The sequence below is a fragment of the Gekko japonicus genome, unplaced genomic scaffold, assembly GCF_001447785.1.
Source record: "Gekko japonicus isolate JY-2015 unplaced genomic scaffold, Gekko_japonicus_V1.1 scaffold42, whole genome shotgun sequence".
Lineage (NCBI taxonomy): Eukaryota > Metazoa > Chordata > Lepidosauria > Squamata > Gekkonidae > Gekko > Gekko japonicus.
Window position 1 is genome coordinate 2,375,968 of NW_015165831.1, and position 18,891 is coordinate 2,394,858.

General features: G+C 47.2%; 1 protein-coding gene across 1 annotated transcript in view; it reads left to right on the forward strand.

The window, feature by feature from the left end:
- Positions 1-18,891, forward strand: part of RNF115 (ring finger protein 115) — a 66,045-nt gene that overhangs the window by 17,092 nt on the left and 30,062 nt on the right. The gene's annotated exons all lie outside the window — the stretch shown is intronic.

Here is an 18,891-nt window from a genome sequence, read left to right on the forward strand (position 1 = left end):
GAAGGTGGCTCTTCCCCCATCCCTGGAGCCAGCTCAGTTCTCACGGAGCATCTTTTCCCCCATTCTCATTGGATTTCTGGGGAGCCATTTTTTTTTTTTGCAGAGAAGCAGCATTTTAAAAAAAACACAATGAACGTGAAAAATAAAGAGATGGAAATCTGCTACCATTGATGCTAGAATCATTCGTTTGCAACCGATGTGTTGGTCAAATACGAAAAGCGCAGTCAACAAGATCGCTGAAGTGGGTGTGAATTTGGAACCTCTCGTAATAATTCGTGCAAACAATTTGTAGGGGTGTTGATGAAGTCTTCCCCTATAGCCGTAGGGGGTCACCTGCCCCAGGCACTGGGAATGGGGGAGCAAGACCCGCACTAGCTGAATGTGGAAAACGAGAAGCATGAAAAAAGTGCACAAGCATAGAAGGGAGCACAAGTGCAGGTGCCAGCCCTGTAAGTGCCTTGGTGCCATTTGGACCACTGGTTACATAGCTTTCTTGATTGCCTCCAAGAATGTACACGTCCGTGCTAATGTTGGGCTTGCTACAGGTATTCAAGTAAACGTGCAGCCATCAGGGATGGGGACAGAATGTACACTTTCTATGCTCATACAGTAACTTTTAAAACATCTCCTGTTCCCCCCCATTTATTAGGTGTAGGTATTCCCCCCCCCCGTCTCCATTATCTGGCACAGGGCTGCTGTTGTTGAGCCTTTGACGCCAGGGGCTGTCTCTCCATGCAGGAATTCCACTCTTCCTCCAGCTTCGTCTACAAAAGGCAGACATGTGGGGAGGGGGCACGAAAGCTATGCTTTGTTGCACAGTTTGTTTGTAACAACAGAGTCCAACTGGATGTCCAACAATGCTCCTTCTAAGCTGTGGAAGTCTTGTAAGCAGAAATTCTACTTTGTGAGCTACTGGCATTAAAGTTGTGAGCGAGCGAGTTAGCTGTTGCATAAATCAATTTGCTCTGGAGCGATCTTTCCTGAGCTAAGATAGAAATCTGTGAGCCAGAGGCTTAAAAGCTGTGAGCTAGCTCACACTAACTCCACTTAGAGGCAACACTGATGTCCAATTATTCCTTATGCCAGTTTGGTGTAGTGGTTAAGTGCGCGGACTCTAGTCTGAGAGAACCGGGTTTGATTCCCCACTCCTCCACTTGCACCTGGCTGGATGACCTTGAGCAAGCCGTAGTTCTGATAAGAGCTGTTCTTGAAAAAGAGCCGTTTCTGTCAGAGCTCTCTCAGCCCCACCTACCTCACAGGGTGTCTGTTGTGGGGAGGGGAAGGGAAAGGAGTTTGTAAGCTGCTCTGAGACACCTTTGGGTAGTGAAGGGTTGGGGGTATAAATCCAATCTCCTCTTCTTCTTGGGGCTCAGTTTCTAGCTTTCCTTTTGCTTGTTAGCTACAGTCTCTTCCTGGGCAAGTCTCAGGTTCCTTCGCTGCACACCCTAGCATGAGATACCATAAGGGTCTAATAACCCTCTACATTTTACCCTGCCCTTTTCCCCAGGGTGCTCAGGGAGGCATACATGTTCTTCTATCTCTTGCATTGTTACAGTCATGACAACAGTAGGTTCAGCTGAGAGAAAGCAAGTGGCCCAAGGTCACCCAGTAAGCATTTGAATCCAGATCTCCCTCGCCCTAGGGCAGTGGTGGCGAACCTATGGCACGGGTGCCAGAGGTGGCTCTCAGAGCCCCCTCTGTGGGCACGCGTGCCATCGCCCCAACCAGGCCCAGACCATCATTAAAGTGTCGAATTCTCTGCCAAACAATTTTAAGTAAATGAAAGCATTTGGGATTGCTTTCCTTACTTTGTTTGGATCATCTTAAGTTAATGTATGAGTTGTTTTTTTCTAAAGTAAAACCTCAGTATTCAGGTTAAATTGCCATGTTGGCACTTTGCGATAAATAAGTGGGTTTTGGGTCGCAGTTTGGGCACTCGGTCTCTAAAAGGTTCGCCATCACTGCCCTAGGGCAACACTAATCACTATGCCACACTGACTCAGGTAGTCATGTAGGATAATTCTCAGGCATACTTGTCACCTTTTGATGTTTGCACGCGCTAAGGTGTTTGAGTATGCCATTACAGCTAAACTAAAGCAGTATTTTTATTTAATCCATGACGATGCATTTAAAACTTGCCAGCAGGCAATTTAAATATAAATACAGCCCATTAAGAACAATAATATAAAATCAGTGGAGTCAATTACTAACAATGAACTCTCTATGAACAGAGTAGCAGTAGCAATAACTCCTAAAATTGGTCATGAAAGACTCAAAATAATAAGGTGCTCCGGAAATTAATGACAGGAAATTGTGCAGGAGGAGAAAAGTTTGTCATGCTGACGATAATGCTTAGTATTTGTACTGTAATCTGATTGTTCAGATTACTTCATGTATAGCACAGTTGATCTTGGCAGAAAGGCCGTGTAGCCTGTATTTCATCAGTGGCCAGCAGACTGCTGCTTTCCTAAGACCATCTTCTTGAAAGTTTGTGATTGGAGTTGGATTTGGCCTGCTGTGAACATCCTGTTTTGTAATCTTCGGCTTTGTGTTCTCAATTTATTAAGAAGCTCCTTTTTGTCATGTCAGGCCGCTTGTCCATTTAGCTCAAAAATGTCAATTTTATAGGCAGTGGCTGTTCAGGTTTCAGGCAGAGAAAGGTCTTTCCTAGCACCTTGAACATATGAACACATGAAGCTGCTTTATACTGAATCACACCATTGGTCCATCTGTACTGTCTGCTCTCACTGGCAGGGCTCTCCAGGGTCTCTGGCTGAGGTCTTTCACATTGCCTACAAACCGGATTCTTACAGGAGAGGTCCAGGAATCCAGGACCTTCTGCATGCCAAGCAGATATTCTACCATTAACCCTTCGCCTTCTACCGTCTGTCTGAGATCCTCTTAACAGGGATTCAGTGCTGGGCCTTCTGCATGCAAGGGCTGCACATGTCCCGGCCACAGCTCCTGACCCACACAGTTGTGATGTGTTGTGACTTTGCAACCATGTGGGTCTCTTTCTGTCCATCCATGGTGCTTCTCTGAGTGCAATATTCACACATGCACTCCACACCAACATGGAGAAGGGGCTGTTGTGTAGCTCAGTGTGTGGGGAAGCCATTCTTCCACAGGAGGATGAGGTCCATGCGAGCAAGGGCTTAAAGTTCACAGAAATGTTCCGGGAAGTACGCTACAAGTTCTGCATTTCCTTGTTGAGCTTAAAGCAACATTTTCAGTACCCAATGTACAGCTTTAGCCAAGGAATCGTGGTGGTGGGGGGTGCCTGAGGGCATCAGCTGATTTTGACTCCCCCTTGTTTGACTGCCTCCCCTAATCTCTCTTCCCACAAGTACCCTTCCACAAGAGCGGCATCCCAGAGCAGTCAGGTTTCTGTGCCTGTCTACCACTGCGATGTGAGTCTTCAGCCCCAGGGCCATTCTGCAGTTTGTGCAGTTTATGTTATCCTTGCAGAATTACATATGGCCAATCTACAGGACCCCGTCTAAATGATTATTTGGAAGAGGACATTCTCTTATCCATTTTGGTGTAGTGGTTAAATGCACGGACTCTAATCTGGGAGAACCAGGTTTGATTCCCCACTCCTCTGTTTGCACCTGCTGGATGACCTTGGGCAAGCTGTAGTTCTGATAAGAGCTGTCCTTGAAAAAGAGCCATTTCTGTCAGAGCTCTCTCAGCCCCACCTACCTCACAGGTGTCTGCTGTGGGGAGGGGAAGGGAAAGGAGTTTGTAAACCGCTCTGAGACACCTTTGGGTAGTGAAGAATGGGGTGTAAATCCAATCTCCTCCTCCCCCCTCTCCCCAAATGGACACCCTGGACAGATGAACTGGGTGGCTTGATTTGCAAGGGTCTTGTTGCTTAGAAACACTAAGGAAAAACATTATGTCAGAACTCTTCCCCTAAGCTTAACATATAAATTATATGCATTAAACAGGGTTACATAATATTCCTTATTTTGCTTAATTATGTCTCTTTTTAAGTATTCTGCATAATGTAGTCTTTTTTGACATCATGGGGAGGAACCAAATGCTGTGCTTGACACCAAAGCACCATTCCCTAGCCATTTGCAATCTTCTTCTGTGCGCAGACCCCCCCCCCCCCGTGGGGCCTCTGAAACCTCAGCAGATGTTGCCCACTCATTTTCAGCGCATCTGCGCAGTGATAAAGGTTAGAAACATGCTTTTATTTTTAACGAAAGCAGAGATTACAGCCCTTTGCAGATATTGAAAGCAACTTAAGAGTCATCTCTGGGAGGCGATTTTGATGTCTGTTCCTTAAAATCTGGTCAAAGCTGCCGACCCCCTGAAGACTCCCAAGAAATTGGCCTCTTATCTCTAAGCAGGTGTAATGCTGCAGAGCATGGCCAGCAGTTTGGGATTTGTGCTCCAAAAGTTGCACAAATGCTCTGTTTAGTTGTGCAATTTACTGCGTATGAGTTGTTACAGCAACCAGTTCATATGCACGTTTGTTCAGGAAATACTTGGATTTCAAAATGGGAAATTTGATTTAAATTGGCTCCCCCCCCCCCATCGTGATTCTTAATCATGGTTTAAATCCAGAGTGTGAATTATTTTTATTGCATATTCCACCCTTCCTCTGAGGAGCTCAAGGCAGGGTGCATGCATGCCCCCTCCCCCGGTCCCTTCAATTGCCTTCTGATACTTTCCTATGTATTCCGATAAGGAATACACCAACCAACCAACCACATCTTTAGACGGCGCCCGGCCCCAGGGACGTCTGACTTCCCCCGACCAGGGCCAGGGCCTTTTTGGCCCTGGCCCCTGCCTGGTGGACTGAGCTCCTGTGTGAGATCAGGGCCCTGTGGGATTTACTACAATTCCCCAGGGCCTGCAAGACGGAGCTCTTCCGCCGGGCCTTTGGTTGAGGCAGTGGGCGTCCCTCTTCTTGGATTCCTCTGTCATTAGCCTGGGTCCTTTGAGATCCTAAATTTTGAGGATCTCCAAGCAAGAACTTAAATTCAACATCATCAACCGCTGAGACATCTGGTTCTTATTAGAGTTGTAAATCGTGTTTTAAATTGTTTTGATTGTATTGTATTGTTGGGAGCTGCCCTGAGCCCATCAAGGGGGAGGGTGGGATATAAATCCAAAAAAATAAATAAAATAGCTATTGGAAAGGCCCCTGGGGTGGAGCCCAAGCTTTGCATGCAGTCCTGGACCATCTCCAGCTAAAAAGTGTCTCTGCCTGAGAAAGACCTCTCTGCCGCAGACCTCAGAGAGCCACTGCCAGTCAAAGGAGGGTGTTACTGGGCTAGATGGGCTGGTGGCCTGACACGAGTAATTAATGGAGCCCGTGTGGTGCCGTAGTTAAAGTCTTGGACCAGGTTCAAATCCCCCCTCTGCCATGGAAGCTGGCGGGGGGACCTGGCGCCAGTCGCGCATTCTCAGCCTAACCTACCTCGCACGGGTGTTGTGAGGTTAAAAACGGAGGAGAGGAGAATGATGTGAGCCGCTTTGGGTCCTCACTGGGGAGAAAGGCGAGATATCAGTAAAGCAAATAAAGAATGAAGCTTTGCAGGTGAAATAAGCTGTGTGATCTGTTAACAGTGGTTTTTAAAATTTTTTTATAACTTTGATTGTTAAGTACACACCAAAAAAGAGCCATCCAAAAGTAAAACTATTATAACCTTATCGACCGGTAGATGGTCCCAGAAAACCTAGGTTTAAACCTAAACTTTCGTACAGTTTTCGTATACTGACAGAACAACTCATATTGACACATGTTTGCAGTAGCCTTACAATTTTAACCAGATTCTATCATCATTTCTACATGGAAGAACTTCTGAAATCTGGCTTCCAGATTTCATCATAATCACAGGTTGAAAAAGACAACTGGGAACCAAACAAAGAAACAATTGTTTACTGTTTTCCCCATGATATAAACATTCCAAGGTTTGTCCAACCAGACATCTACGGAAGGCCCGTTTGGGTTTTTCCAACTGGAAATGGGAAAAATGTCCATTTGGAAATTCCAATTCCAGTGTTAAAACGAAAACAACAAGTTTGCGCACCATTCCTTGGCTCTGTGGAGTTGTTTTTTTTACTTGTCTCAAACAACCAGCTGCAAGTCTTATTTTACAAGCCTGGACTAATTTGCCAAACAGGCGGCCTTTGCCCAATAGTCAGGCAGGAGTGCAGGCCAATATCTACGCCCTAGCCAATCACACAGACCCCTTATTACTGTCCCAGAAAGGCACACACCGCCCATAACAGACAGACCTGGTGTCCTGGTGAACCAGGTCGTTCTGGATCTGGGAGGGGCTGATTGTGGGGTGGAGCCTTTGAGCACCCTGGATATTCAGATTTGGGTGCAAGCTGAGCCAGAAAGGGAGGAGGAGGTTGACTGTGTCCTGTGGCACTAGCAAGGCAGTTAGGTGTGATTTTGTTTGCAAACACGCAGGTCTTTTTCATGCTTAAACCTTTCATGCTTAAACCGGAAGAGTGTTCTCCAGGTTCTTTCTTTGTTGCCAGTGGTGTGGGGAAGGTGCCAGGTGCCACCACAATTGTGCCCCAGTACAGGCAGAATACTTCTAGCAAACCCAGATTTCACAGCACTTTCTGCACCTTCTGTAATGCATACTGTAGCTGTACCAAAGTCAACATTCTGTATCGTCAGATTGGCATGTGTGAGTGATGAGGGGGAAGGGATAAAGAAAGATGCTATTGCTATCTAATCACATGGTGAAACTACAGCTCCCACGGCCCTTTGCAGAACGTGCATGTGTTACACAGCACCAGTGCGCAACGGCCAATCATGTGTGACATTATGCTAGACGTGCAGCTGCCCGGCGAACTCTGACAAACTCTCGATCCAATCATAAATCAGTTGGAAGGATGACTGGCGATAGCGATGTGATCCAAACTGGCAGAAGTTCGGGCATTCCTAATCACAGTGAGAAACAAACTTGGCTTGAGGAGAATAAGTGAAGGGAGGAGCCATGAAATACTGTTTAGAAGCATTGAGGGGGTTTCTTATTCCCCAGCAGTAAGAATTTCAGGTCAATGGAGATTTATGCTGTCATTCATTCATTTATTTATTTATTTATTGTTTATATTTATATCCCGCCTTTCCAGATATCTGGCTCAAGGGTGGAACGGCTTAGTAACTGACTGTTTTCAAACGCTGTTTACAGGAGGCTGTTAAGCCTTTGCTTTTCTTTGATTGGTTGCCATGGAAATCCCTGGGCCTCCGGTGTGTAGTTGAGAACCAGTCTTCTTTGGTCCTTCTTTGTAGGGAATTTGGGGAGATTTTTTTTTAATTGCAGGAAGGCGACTTGCAAAGAGCCCTGTATCCGAGTTGAGTTGCCCTAAACTAATCAGGCAGGGAAGTGTTAACAAAAGTTGCATGCAGTGGTTTGGACCGACATAAGCAGTTGGAGGCAGATCAGCTAGAAAGATTTCTGTGTATGGTCTGTAATTTAATCTTCTAATTGTTACCATGGTGTAAGGGGTACACACATCAGATGCCTTCACATGTGCACACTCCAACCCATGTATGGGATATTTAAGCCTGTGTAAACAAGCATGCTTGGACGTCTTGGAATAGAAGAGGAGAGAGGTCTAAAAGTCAGTGCTACAACTTTATTGACTACAATGGATGAGTTAAAAAGAAGAAGAAAAACAGCGAACTTTACTTGCAATTTACTGTTGAATAATTCACCAATACCCGGTTGCAGTTAACCCAGCAGACACTTGCTTTATGAAAGTCCTCCCCATGTGTGAGTGTATGTAAAATGTGTCCAGGAAAGGGGATAAAAGAATGTACAGAACAAGGCTGAATTTGTAAGAGCCAGTGATGTGTAGTGGTTGGAATGTTGGACTATGAGCTGGGAGACCTTGGGTTCAAATCCCCACAAAGACATGAAGCTGTGTGGGTGATCTTGGGCTGGTCCCATACTTTTAACCTCACCTACCTCACAGGGCTCTTGAGAGGATAAATGGAAGAGAGGAGAATGATCTTATGAGCTCCTTTGGGTCTCCAGTGTTGTGGGGAAGCAGGTATAACTATCTAAAATAGTTGAGGCTGCGGCTTAACTGGACATGTAGGGGCCAATAGAAAGTCTAGGTGGGGGAATGGAGAATGGCTGGAGTATGAAGAGCCCTGGAAGCCAAAGCTTTAGCGGGGGTGGCTGGGGGCAAGGGAGGGGGAAGAGAAGCGAGTGGCAGGCTCATGCGGAAAGCATCGCCGAGAGCTTACCAGGAACAGGGAGTGTGGCAGGCAGCAAAAAGGAATCCTGCCCAGGGCAGCTTGGGAGTCAGAGAGAAGAGGACTAGTGATCGGCTTAGAGCAGTGGTCCCTAATGTGGTGCTGTGGGCACCATAGTGCCCACTGTCACCTTTCTTGGTGCCCACCAAGTGTTTTTGAAAACTGAGTGGGGCTAGGTAAGGCTCCTGCCCAGCAGGGCTTTGGATTCACCCCTGAAGATTTTTTATTTACATTCAATTTATATACCGCTCTAACCCTTGACAGATCTCTGTGCGGATTACATAGAGTCTCCGATTTCACCTAACTAGGGCCACATTGTCTATAGGGTAGTGTCTGCCTACCAGCACCCAGGGCTTTTGTTGTTATCCGGCTTCCTCCAGCGGCTTCGGGTATCGGCATCCTTCTGGTGCCCTTCTGGAGCAGGTCTTTTCCGGGCATTTTCCTCCGGCAGACCTCGTTCTGGCACGCGGCCCCGTGTCAGCCACAGCCCTGGCTACTGTCCTTGATGGCTCCGCCGCACTGCGCTGCGCCGCACGTCACCGCGCTCTCCAAGCCTCCGCCTCTCCGGGCTCCGCCTCCGACGTCGCTCCACTGGGCCGCCAGGAACTGCTCCGCCACTGCTGCCGCCACCGCCAATGCCTCTACCTCACAAGGAGGAGGGTGCCCCCCGCCACCTAGGGGCAGGTACCCAATTTATCTACTTGCCATTTAATGCTTTCGAACCGCTGGGTGGGCAGGAGCTGGGACCAAGGCCGGGAGCTCACCCTGGCTGCGGTGGGTCTCGAACAGCCGCAATGGCTGTTCGTTGATGTTACTTGCAGGTGTTCTTACTGCCTGCGCCACCGCTCCCGTGGTGATCTGATTGGCTATGTACATTACAATAAAAAAATGTTTCCGTGGCAGCTGCCGCCACAGTACTTGTATCCTCTCTCTCTCACTCTTCTTTCCCTGTGTGTTTTTCAATTTCCCCTCTTCCCTCCTACAGTTGGGCTTCCTCCTGTGGCAGCCCTTTTGTGGTTGCCCCCATTGGCCTGTGTCAGAATCTCAAAGGTGCCCACATGCCCCCAAAGGTTGGGACCCCTGGCTTTAGAGCAGGGCTTTTCAGGGGGGGAGGGGGGAATGAGAGGGTGGAATAAGTGAGGGGAGAATGGGTTTTAGAGCACAGGAAAACTTTGCCTGGATCTTGTAATGTGAGGTAGAGCACCGGGGTGTTTGAGGCAATCTTTTTGGGAAAACTGGCTGCCTCCGAGGGGCCTGGGTGGGTCTCCCTTGTAATGCCACCTTAGTGGGCTTTTCAGTTTTGTCGTTTGTGTGGAAGGGTAGGCATTGCCCGCGAAGATCACTCTGGTTTTTGCGTTAATCTATCAGAGCCACGTCCCCAACCTTTTTGAGTATGAGGACCCCTTTTTAACATTAAAAAAAAATCGATGGTTTTAAAACCAAATAAAAATTTACGAGAGAAAATAAATTAATGGACCCCTCCCCCATGATAGTGGTTGTAATGTTAATATCTGTTGATTGAGAAAATGTATGATGACAAAAAGTTACTATGCACTCAGTAATGCTTTTAAGTGACTTTGTATTATATTAATCACAACAGCATCTGTGTGCATTTGAAAAATGGTAAGAAATATGTGTGAGGTGTATTATTTATTCAGTCTCCGGAAGTTATGTTTGCTTATTTGTTAAGCTGAGTCATTTAATGAGACGGCTGGTGCTGTTTTGCATCTTTTCAGAGATTGGAAGTCTGGTTGAAGGGTAAACAGTGCAGACCGATGTCACTCACAGTAGAAGACAGCTTCCTATGACTGTATAGTTGGGAATTCCTGGTGTCCGCTGACTAGAATGACCCCTTTGCTAACAGTTAGCAGGCAGTCTGTGCTCCTGGGACAATTTGCTTGGATGCATTGTCTTTGACAGAACAGTTGACGGGTACTTATTTTTTTTAATTCTAACCCTTCTTTTCAGTGATAAGTTGGCTCCTAAAGGAGCTCACAGGTATCAGAATCTAACACAAATATTCTATCAAATGCAAGATGAAATGTTATTCTATGGAGAAAATTCTCAACTGTGCTGGATCCAGGCATGATCAAGGAATGCCTGGTTGCCCCTCCCCCCCCGGTGGCCTTAGTGATGGCGCTTGGGTTAGAGCAGCGGTCCCCAACATGGCACACTTGGGTACTGATAACACCGTTCCTGGTATCCACAAGTGCTTTTAGAAAGTGGGTGGGGACAGGTGAAGCTTTTGACCAGCAAGGCTTCTCATTGGCCAGTGGAGATTTGACTGGCTGTGCAGATCTTTAAAAACATTACTTTGGCGGCAGCCGCTGCACAGTACAAGGCTCTTCACTGTGTGACGGAAGATAAACCACGACAGCCCCTTTGTAGCTTTGCCTACCACACTGTGTCAGAATTCCAAAAGCGCCCGCGGGCTCCAAAAGGTTGGGGATCCCCGAGTTAGAGGAAGAGGAGACCTCACCTACAGAATACTTTGTCAGATGTCTGAGCACATGTGTTGAGCTGCAGGTCTTTTCCACAGCTGATAACATTTTTGTTGTTGTTCAGTCACACAGTCGAGTCCGACTCTTTTCTCCTTTTCTCACAATACAAGAACTCAAGGACACTCAATGAAATTAAGGAGCAGTAGGCTTTGAACAGATAAAAGGAAGTATTTCTTTTCCTGAAGACTAATTAACACGTGGAATTCACTACTGCAAGAAGTGGTGACAACTACAAGCATAGACAACTTCAAGAGGGGACTGGATAAACATCTGGAGCAGAGGTCCATCGCTAGCTATTAGCCACAAGGTATAGATGGAACACTCAAAAACTGGGGCTGGGATGCTCTGTCTTCTTTGGTGTAGTGGTTAAGTGTGCAAACTATAATCTGGGAGAACCGGGTTTGATTCCCTACTCCTCCACTTGTACCTGCTGGATAACCCTGGGCAAGCCATAGTTCTGGCACAGCTGTTCTTGAAAAACAGCAGTTTTTGTCAGAGCTCTCTCAGCCCCACCTACCTCACAGGGTGTCTGTTGTGGGGAGGGGAAGGGAAAAGAGTTTGTAAGCTGCTCTGAGACACCTTTGGGTAGTGAAGGGCGGGTATAAATCCAATCTCCTCCTCCTCCTCTTCTTCTACTTCTTCTACTTCTTCTTCTTCGTACTTGGGTGGTATCAGTGGGAGCGCTTCTGGAGTTCTGGCCCCGCTGGTGGACCTCCTGATGGCACCTGAATTTTGGCCACTGTGTGACACAGAGTGTTGGACTGGATGGGCCATTGGCCTGATCCAACACTGGCTTCTCTTATGTTCTTATGTTTTCACTTCAGAAAGTGAAGCTTGCGCTATTTGCAAGAACCAGCTTTTCCTTGACTGTTTGAAAATGGGTTTTGATGGTCCATGGTCACCAATCATCTTGGTTTACTGTTTGGGCATGGGGTAATCTCAGTGGGTCAGAAAACAAGCCTTTGTCTAGGTCAGGGCTCAGGGTCCCCAGCCTTTTTGAGTTTGTGGGCACCTTTGGAGTTCTGACGCAGCTTGGTGGATACAGACACAAAATAGCTAGCTTACTTTCAGTCACACAGTGAAGAACTGTGTGCCGTGGTAGAAGCTGGTGCTAAGTAATGTTTTAGAAAGAGTCTGCATAGCCAATCAGAAGCCTTGCTGGGTAAATCCCTCCCCCAGCCCCACCCATGTCCTAAAAATACTTGGTGGGCACCAGAAAATGGGTTGGTGGGCCCATGGAACCCATGGGCATCATGTTGGGGGACCCCTGTCTAGGTGACGCAATACAGTTTTGGTCTACTTCAGTTTCACTTCTGAAGAGCTGTTGACCTTATCACGATGGAGTCGGTCTGTGGTGTGTTGTTCTTGTGCATGTGCCTACTCTGACACGGGTGCATGTCTGCTTACACGGTGCTAGCTTGGAAATGCATTTGTAACTTTCTAAATGTTACAACAGTTCCAGTGGTGGAGTGGAGTGCCCCGTTCCGCAAACAGTTCTCCTGTTAAACTCAGTGGCATTGAAAAAGGACTTCCCACTCACCCAGTTGGCCCAATTGGCGCCAAAGCATCTGCTGCAGGGTGGGTGCGCGAGTAACCATCTGCTGATATCCAGGAGCTGTTACTAGAATTTTTAAATTTCAGCAAGCCCCAGCCTGCCCGGGAAACAACTCATGTATTTCTAGAGTAGCTCTTACAATGGCACAGCAGTGACTTGAACATTCGGCCCTGCCTGAATCACGAAACAGCACACAAGCCCTTTGTGGGAGAGGGCTCGTCATATAAACTCACCCGCTGTTGGTAGAAGCTCTGCCTGTATAGTGTGTATGTGGGCTGGAGCTTGCTGCTGGAAGCGGCTCACCTTCTGCGGGGATGTCACATCAGGTTTTAGTTGTGGGGTGTCGGAGCAGGGTTTAAAGGCCTACTTTGGGGGCGGTTGCCAACTCCAGTGTAGGAAATTCCTGGAGGTTTGTGGGCGGTACCTGCAAAGGGCAAGGTTTGGGCAAGGAGTTCAGTGGGGATGCTCAGTCCACCCTCTGAAGCGGCTGTTTCCTCCAGGGGGACTGATTTCCAGGTGACATATTTCCAGACTGCTAAACTATATCCCAAGCTACTCCTCCCCCCCTTTTTTGCTTTTTGTCCCTGAGTCCTGCTCATTAATCACAGTTCATACAGAGCTTTACAAAAAGCCTGGAAGGCACTTGAAAGCTCACCAAAAAACAAACTGTCCTTTTTTCAACAACAGCCTTTTAAAATTTGATTGGGGGGGGGGAAGGCTGGTTTGGCTCAGTTCTTCTTTTCAGGGCATTTGTTACGGCCACCGTTTGTCGTGCTCCTCTGTACTTCCTGCGGTGTGAGAGAGTCTGGCGTTGCCCTGCTTTGGGGCTGGTGCCGTCTAGATGTCCATAGGACGGGGGCCTGCTGGCGCATGTGCAGAGTGGAACTGGCACATTTCACCCCATACGTCATGCACGCTTGTTTTAGTGGGGTGGGTTTCTGATGCCAGAGGCTATTTCAGTAGCATCTGTGAGGGATACCGTGCTATTGTGAGCGAGTAAGGTTGTGGATCCGACAGTGTAAACTGAAAGCAGAACGCATTCCTCCCCCCACCCCCCAGTATTCTATGAAACGATCGCTGACTCATGTGAGCTTGTACCAGAATAAATTTTGTTAGTCTTTTAAGGTACCACGTTGGGCTGTTGGCTCCTTGTTCGTGACTGGTGAACAGCTGACAAGCTGAACCAAGGAGTGTTTGAGTGCTCCCAATTGAGAGAGCCATCCAGTAGCAGCTGGCAAACAGAGTTATCCTGCCTCTGAATAGGGATGCTTCACTCTGTTGTCTGACTAGAGATGTGAAGGCCCGGAAAAAACCCGGAAAAATTCAGAAAAAACCCGGTTTTTTTGCGTTTTTTCCCCTGAAGCTTTGTTTTTTTCCGAAAAATTGGAAAAATTGAAAAAAGAAAAGAAATTGATTATGGAATGTTTTATTTTAACATGATAAATAAAATATTTTAAGACAAGGTGTTCAAATATTTTCCAAATCATTTCTAAAATATATAATGGTATCAGATTGATCTAATTTCTGTGCACTGAGGACAAGCAAGTCCTAGGTTACAAACTGAACTCTCCAATGCAAGAACAAGATGCATTTCTTCCTTTAGGAGGTGCGATTGTCAGAAGAAAATAAAAAGGTTTCAGTTTTGTTTTTGCATGTGGGTGGGTATTCTGTTTGTAATAATTGTTTGGGTACACTATATTTTTAATATGCTAGTTGTGATAATTTCATGCCAAGTAAAAATGTCCATAGTCATTTTTTATGTTCCTAAAGTAACAGAATGACTTTCAATCTAGAAAAGACAAAAGAAATGCTAATGTAGCATTTTTTTCAATTTTTCCGAAAATTTCCATTATTTTCCGAAAAAAACCGGGAAAAAACCGGGGTTTTTTCCGAGCTTCAAAATTTCTGGAAATTTTACATCTCTATGTCTGACAAAGCTAACATTCCCTGACCATCCCTTTAAAAAAAAAAAAAAAGCTGCTTGAGCTGGCATTTGCCACAGCATCCTTGTGCCAACAAATTCCACTGTCGTGGGGGGGAAATCTTTCTTTTTGAATATTTACACCTGACTTCCTTCCACCCAAAGTGACTTAACAGCATTGCTCCCTCCCACGTCGTTTTGTCCTCGCAGTAATCTTGTGGCACAGGATACGGCAAGAGAGAGTGAGCGACTGACCCAAAGTCTCACCCAGTCGAGCTTCCACGGCAGAGTAGGGCTTTGAACCTGGGTCTCCCAGCCCCTAGTCTGATGATTGAGCTCCTGCACCACTCTGGCTCTCTGGTTGCCGCTGAACTTCCTGCCTGTGTCGCCACAGTGCTTAAGAGTTTCGGACTAGTGTCTGGGCAAACGCTTGGGGCTCTTTAGCTTGGAGAAATGACAGCTGAGGGGTGACATGATCGAGGTTTACAAGATTATGCATGGGATAGAGCAGGTAGAAAAAGAAGTACATTCCTCTCTCACAATACAAGAACTTGTGGGCACTTAATTGCTGAGCAATTGCTGAGCAGTTGGGTTAGAACGGATAAAAGGAAGTACTTCTTCACCCAAAGAGTGATTAACACTTGGAATTCACTGCCACAGGAGCTGGTGGTGGCTACAAGCATGGACGGCTTCAAGAGGGAATTAGATAAACATCTGGAGCAGAGGTCCATCAGTGGCTATTAGCCACAAGGTATAGATGGGAACTCTCAGTCTGGGGCAAGTGATGCTCTGTATTCTTGGTGCTGTGGGGGCAACAGTGGGAGGGCTCCTAGTGTCCTGGCCCTACTGCTGGACCTCCTGATGACCCCTGGCAGTGTTCCCTCTAAGCTGAGTTAGTGTGAGCCAGCTCACAGTTTTTAAGCTTCCAGCTCACACATTTTTGTCTTAGCTCAGGAAGGAGGGCTCCAGAGCAAACTTTCCCACAACTTTAATGCCGGCAGCTCACAAAGTAGAATTTTTGCTCACAAGACTCCACAGCTTATAGGGAGCATTGGCCCCTGGTATTTTAGGCCACTGTGTGACAGAGTGTTGGGCTGGATGGGCCATTGGCCTGATCCAACATTGGCTTCTCTTATGTTCTTAAACCTGGGGTTGAATTCCCACCGGTGCCATGCAGGTCCGCTGGGTGACCTTGGGCCACTCACACACTCTCAGCCTAACCTCCCTCACAGTGTTGTTGTGAGGATAAAATGGGAGGTGAGGAGAATGATGTAAGCTGCTTTAAGAACATAAGAACATAAGAGACGCCAATGCTGGATCAGGCCAGCGGCCCATCCAGTCCAACACTCTGTATCACACAGTGGCCAGAAATACCAGTGCCATCAGAAGGTCCACCAGTGGGGCCAGGACATTAGAAGCCCTCCCACTGTTGACCCCCCCCAAGCACCAAGAAGACAGAGCATCACTTGCCCCAGAGTCCCTATCTAGACCTTGTGGCTAATAGCCACTCTATACCTTGTGGCTAATAGCCACTGATGGACCTCTGCTCCATATGCTTATCTAATTCCCTTTTGAAGCCGTCCATGCTTGTAGCCGCCACCACTTCCTGTGGCAGTGAATTCCAAGTGTTAATCACTCTTTGGGTGAAGAAGTACTTCCTTTTATCCGTTCTAACCCGACCACTCAGCAATTTCATGGAGTGCCCACTGAGTTCTTGCATTGTGAGAAAGGGAGAAAAGTACCTGCTCTATCCCATGCATAATCTTATAAACCTCAATCATGTCTCCCCTCAGTCGTCGTTTCTCCAAGCTAAAAAGCCCCAAGCGCTTGAACCTTTCCTCATAGGGAAAGTGTTCCAACCCTTTTATCATTCAAGTTGCCCTTTTCTGCACTTTTTCCAAAGCTATAATATCCCTTTTAAGGTGTGGTGACCAGAACTGCACACAGTATTCCAAATGAGGTCGCACCATTGATTTATATAGGGGCATTATGATGTTGGCTTTAGGTCCCCACTGGGGAGAAAGGTGGGATACAGACGGAGTAGATAAGTATCTCAAAGCATAATGTGAGTTCCGTCTTCCAGGATCAGGCCGACGACACCCAGCTAGCCCAGCCTCCTGTTCCCACCAGCAGCTGAGAACGCCTGGCTTTAGGGAGGGCTCAGTCCTCCACTCTGACGCCCCCGGTCTGTTGAAACAACATGTCAGACGGAGCCCAGATTGCTTCATCCCTCCTGCATGTAAATCTGTTCTTTTCCAAAGGGCATTTGGACTTTTAAAACATCAACAAACAAATGTGTTGATTAGGTAATTTGTTATTCTTGCCCGGTGTATTTTTAGTGTGACTTTTTGCAAATCTCTTACTGTGATTTTAATCTTGGTCTGCTAAGCCTCTTCAGGCTGTTCTGGAGGAGGAGAATACAGAGCTAAATAATGCCTAAGCAGCTCTCCCCCACTGTTTTGCTCGCTGCACCTGGCAACGGGAGGTAGACTGCCTTTGAACAAGGCATCTCCGTTCAGCTATCGTGGCTCACAGCTCTGTCCTCCCCTGGAAACTGAGTAGGCTGCACTGGACCAAAGGTCCATCTACCCCATTTTCCTGTTTCCAAGAGTGGGCAACCAGATAACTCTGGGAAAGTCCTCCTACAAAGAGAGTATGAAGGCGACGGCTCTCTCCTGACCGTTCATGACTTTGCAGCCAGAATGTTCACAGGACAATGGGCAATTTACACGGAGGAGAAAAGGCCTAAGGAGGGAAGGGCAGCAGGCTGTGAGTTTTGGTTAGCAGGAGGCGGTTGTGTGACTCAGCCAGTGTCTGCTGCTCGGAGGGGCTCCCCCCTCTTCCTTTCTCTCGCTTCCTCCCTCGGGGAAGGTGACTTCAATTCACCAGCACAGCCCCTGCAAGCTCTCTCTTTGTCGCTTTCTCGCTTAGCGGTTCCAGGTGAAGCCTGCCTGCCAGCTTTTCCGGTGCTAATAACAGGAGGCCAGCTGGCCCCTGCCAGCTCCGAAAAGCACTCTGCTCCTTTGGTTGGCACGTAGGCAACTGGAAATGCCTTTCTGAGTCTCCTTGCAGTTGCAAGCCGGGAGCCACCGCGAGACCTGCTCTCGGCAGTTGCCAGTCCTTATCAGAAGGCTTCTGTGAGTGTCCGGCATGCTGTGAAGAGATAAAAGACTCTACTTAGCTGGGGAGTGACTGGGCCGTACAGATGTGCTCTTCAGCTTGGTAGACGTCCTGGTTTGCGTATCTCTGTATTGGTAGTCAGTTCTTTCCTGGACTCAAGAGCTGCTGGTGGTTAAAAGGATGAGGAGCACCCAAATGCTATGCAGCGACCTTACGGCTTAATAGATGAGCTATTAGTCAGCCTTATCCTTGTTGCTCCCTTGGTATTGTGGGGGTAATGCAGTCGTCCTCCATTACAGGGCTGTTGTAATGTGTAAGGATTATTGAGGTGCTGTGCCATAGAAATATCGGGTCAAGTGGCAGGGAGCCGTTGTTCTTATATTTTTTCAAAATGTATAATTCCCATGAGTTCCTGTCACCCATGAGGACTGGAAAGAGAATCCAGAATTTCAGTGCAGACACGCTGGGGTCGGAAAGTCTGAACTCTTGTGTACACTTCAAACCTATGCTAGTTATCTTCCCCTTTGGTTAACAGCGTCCCTCAAAGAATCCTGGGAATTGTAGTTCGTGTTCTGTGTGTGTGTGTGTGTGTGTGTGTGTGTGTGTGTGTGTGTAAAGCACTATCAAGTCATAGGCAACTTATGGTGACTCCATAGCGTTTCCAGGGCAAGAGATGTCCAGTGGTTGTTTGCCATAGCCCGTGTCTGCATAGTGACCCAGGAGTTCCTTGGTGGTCTCCCATCCAAACACTAACTATAGCTGACCCTGCTTAGCTTCCGTGATCTGACGTAATTGGGCTAGGCTAGTCCATCCAGGTCAGGGCAGGCAGTTCCGTACACTGCTGAGAATTCTTTTTTAGAGACTCCTGGTTCTACAACTCAATGAATACAAAGTTCAGCTTCCCTGGGAAGAGGGAGAATACTCCAACTGGTAGCCGTCTCTTTGGATGCAGGCATCCATGAAAATAAAATTTTCTGGCATTTTCTGCATCCCTACACCCTCTTGTTTTGAAGTCTTTGGCCAGGTGGCTGGTTTCAAGACAGAGATCTGTATGCAGGGAGAGAAAACCAGTGGCAGCAGAGTACAATGGAGGGCCTTATCCTGTCTCTGCTATGCATCCACCCCCACCAATGCATTTCTTTCCAGACCAGAACGCTGATCAGGTGGAAAAATGGGAGGTCTTGTAAAAGTGGAGAGAATCTGCCCTCTTGTCCCCATACCCTTTCTTTTCCCTGTCTGATCTGTAGGAGGGGCAATGACCTTTAGAAGGTTGGATTTGGTCCTTTTTTTGCTGACCTTCAGGATAACACTGACTTTCATGTGAGTTTGCACACCCCAACACCTTTATTGATTGATGTGATACATTGATATCCCTCTTTTCAGGCTTCCCATATCCATCACCGTATGCAAGCATATGAGAGTCTGTGGTGCGGAGAGGGAGATGTCTGTTGCTCACTCTTTTTCTCTCTTATTTTCCTTTCTTTCTTGCTTTGTCTTCTTCCTGTCCAGCCATTTTTAATTCAAACCGGTCATGGGGATGCCCAGTTCTCCT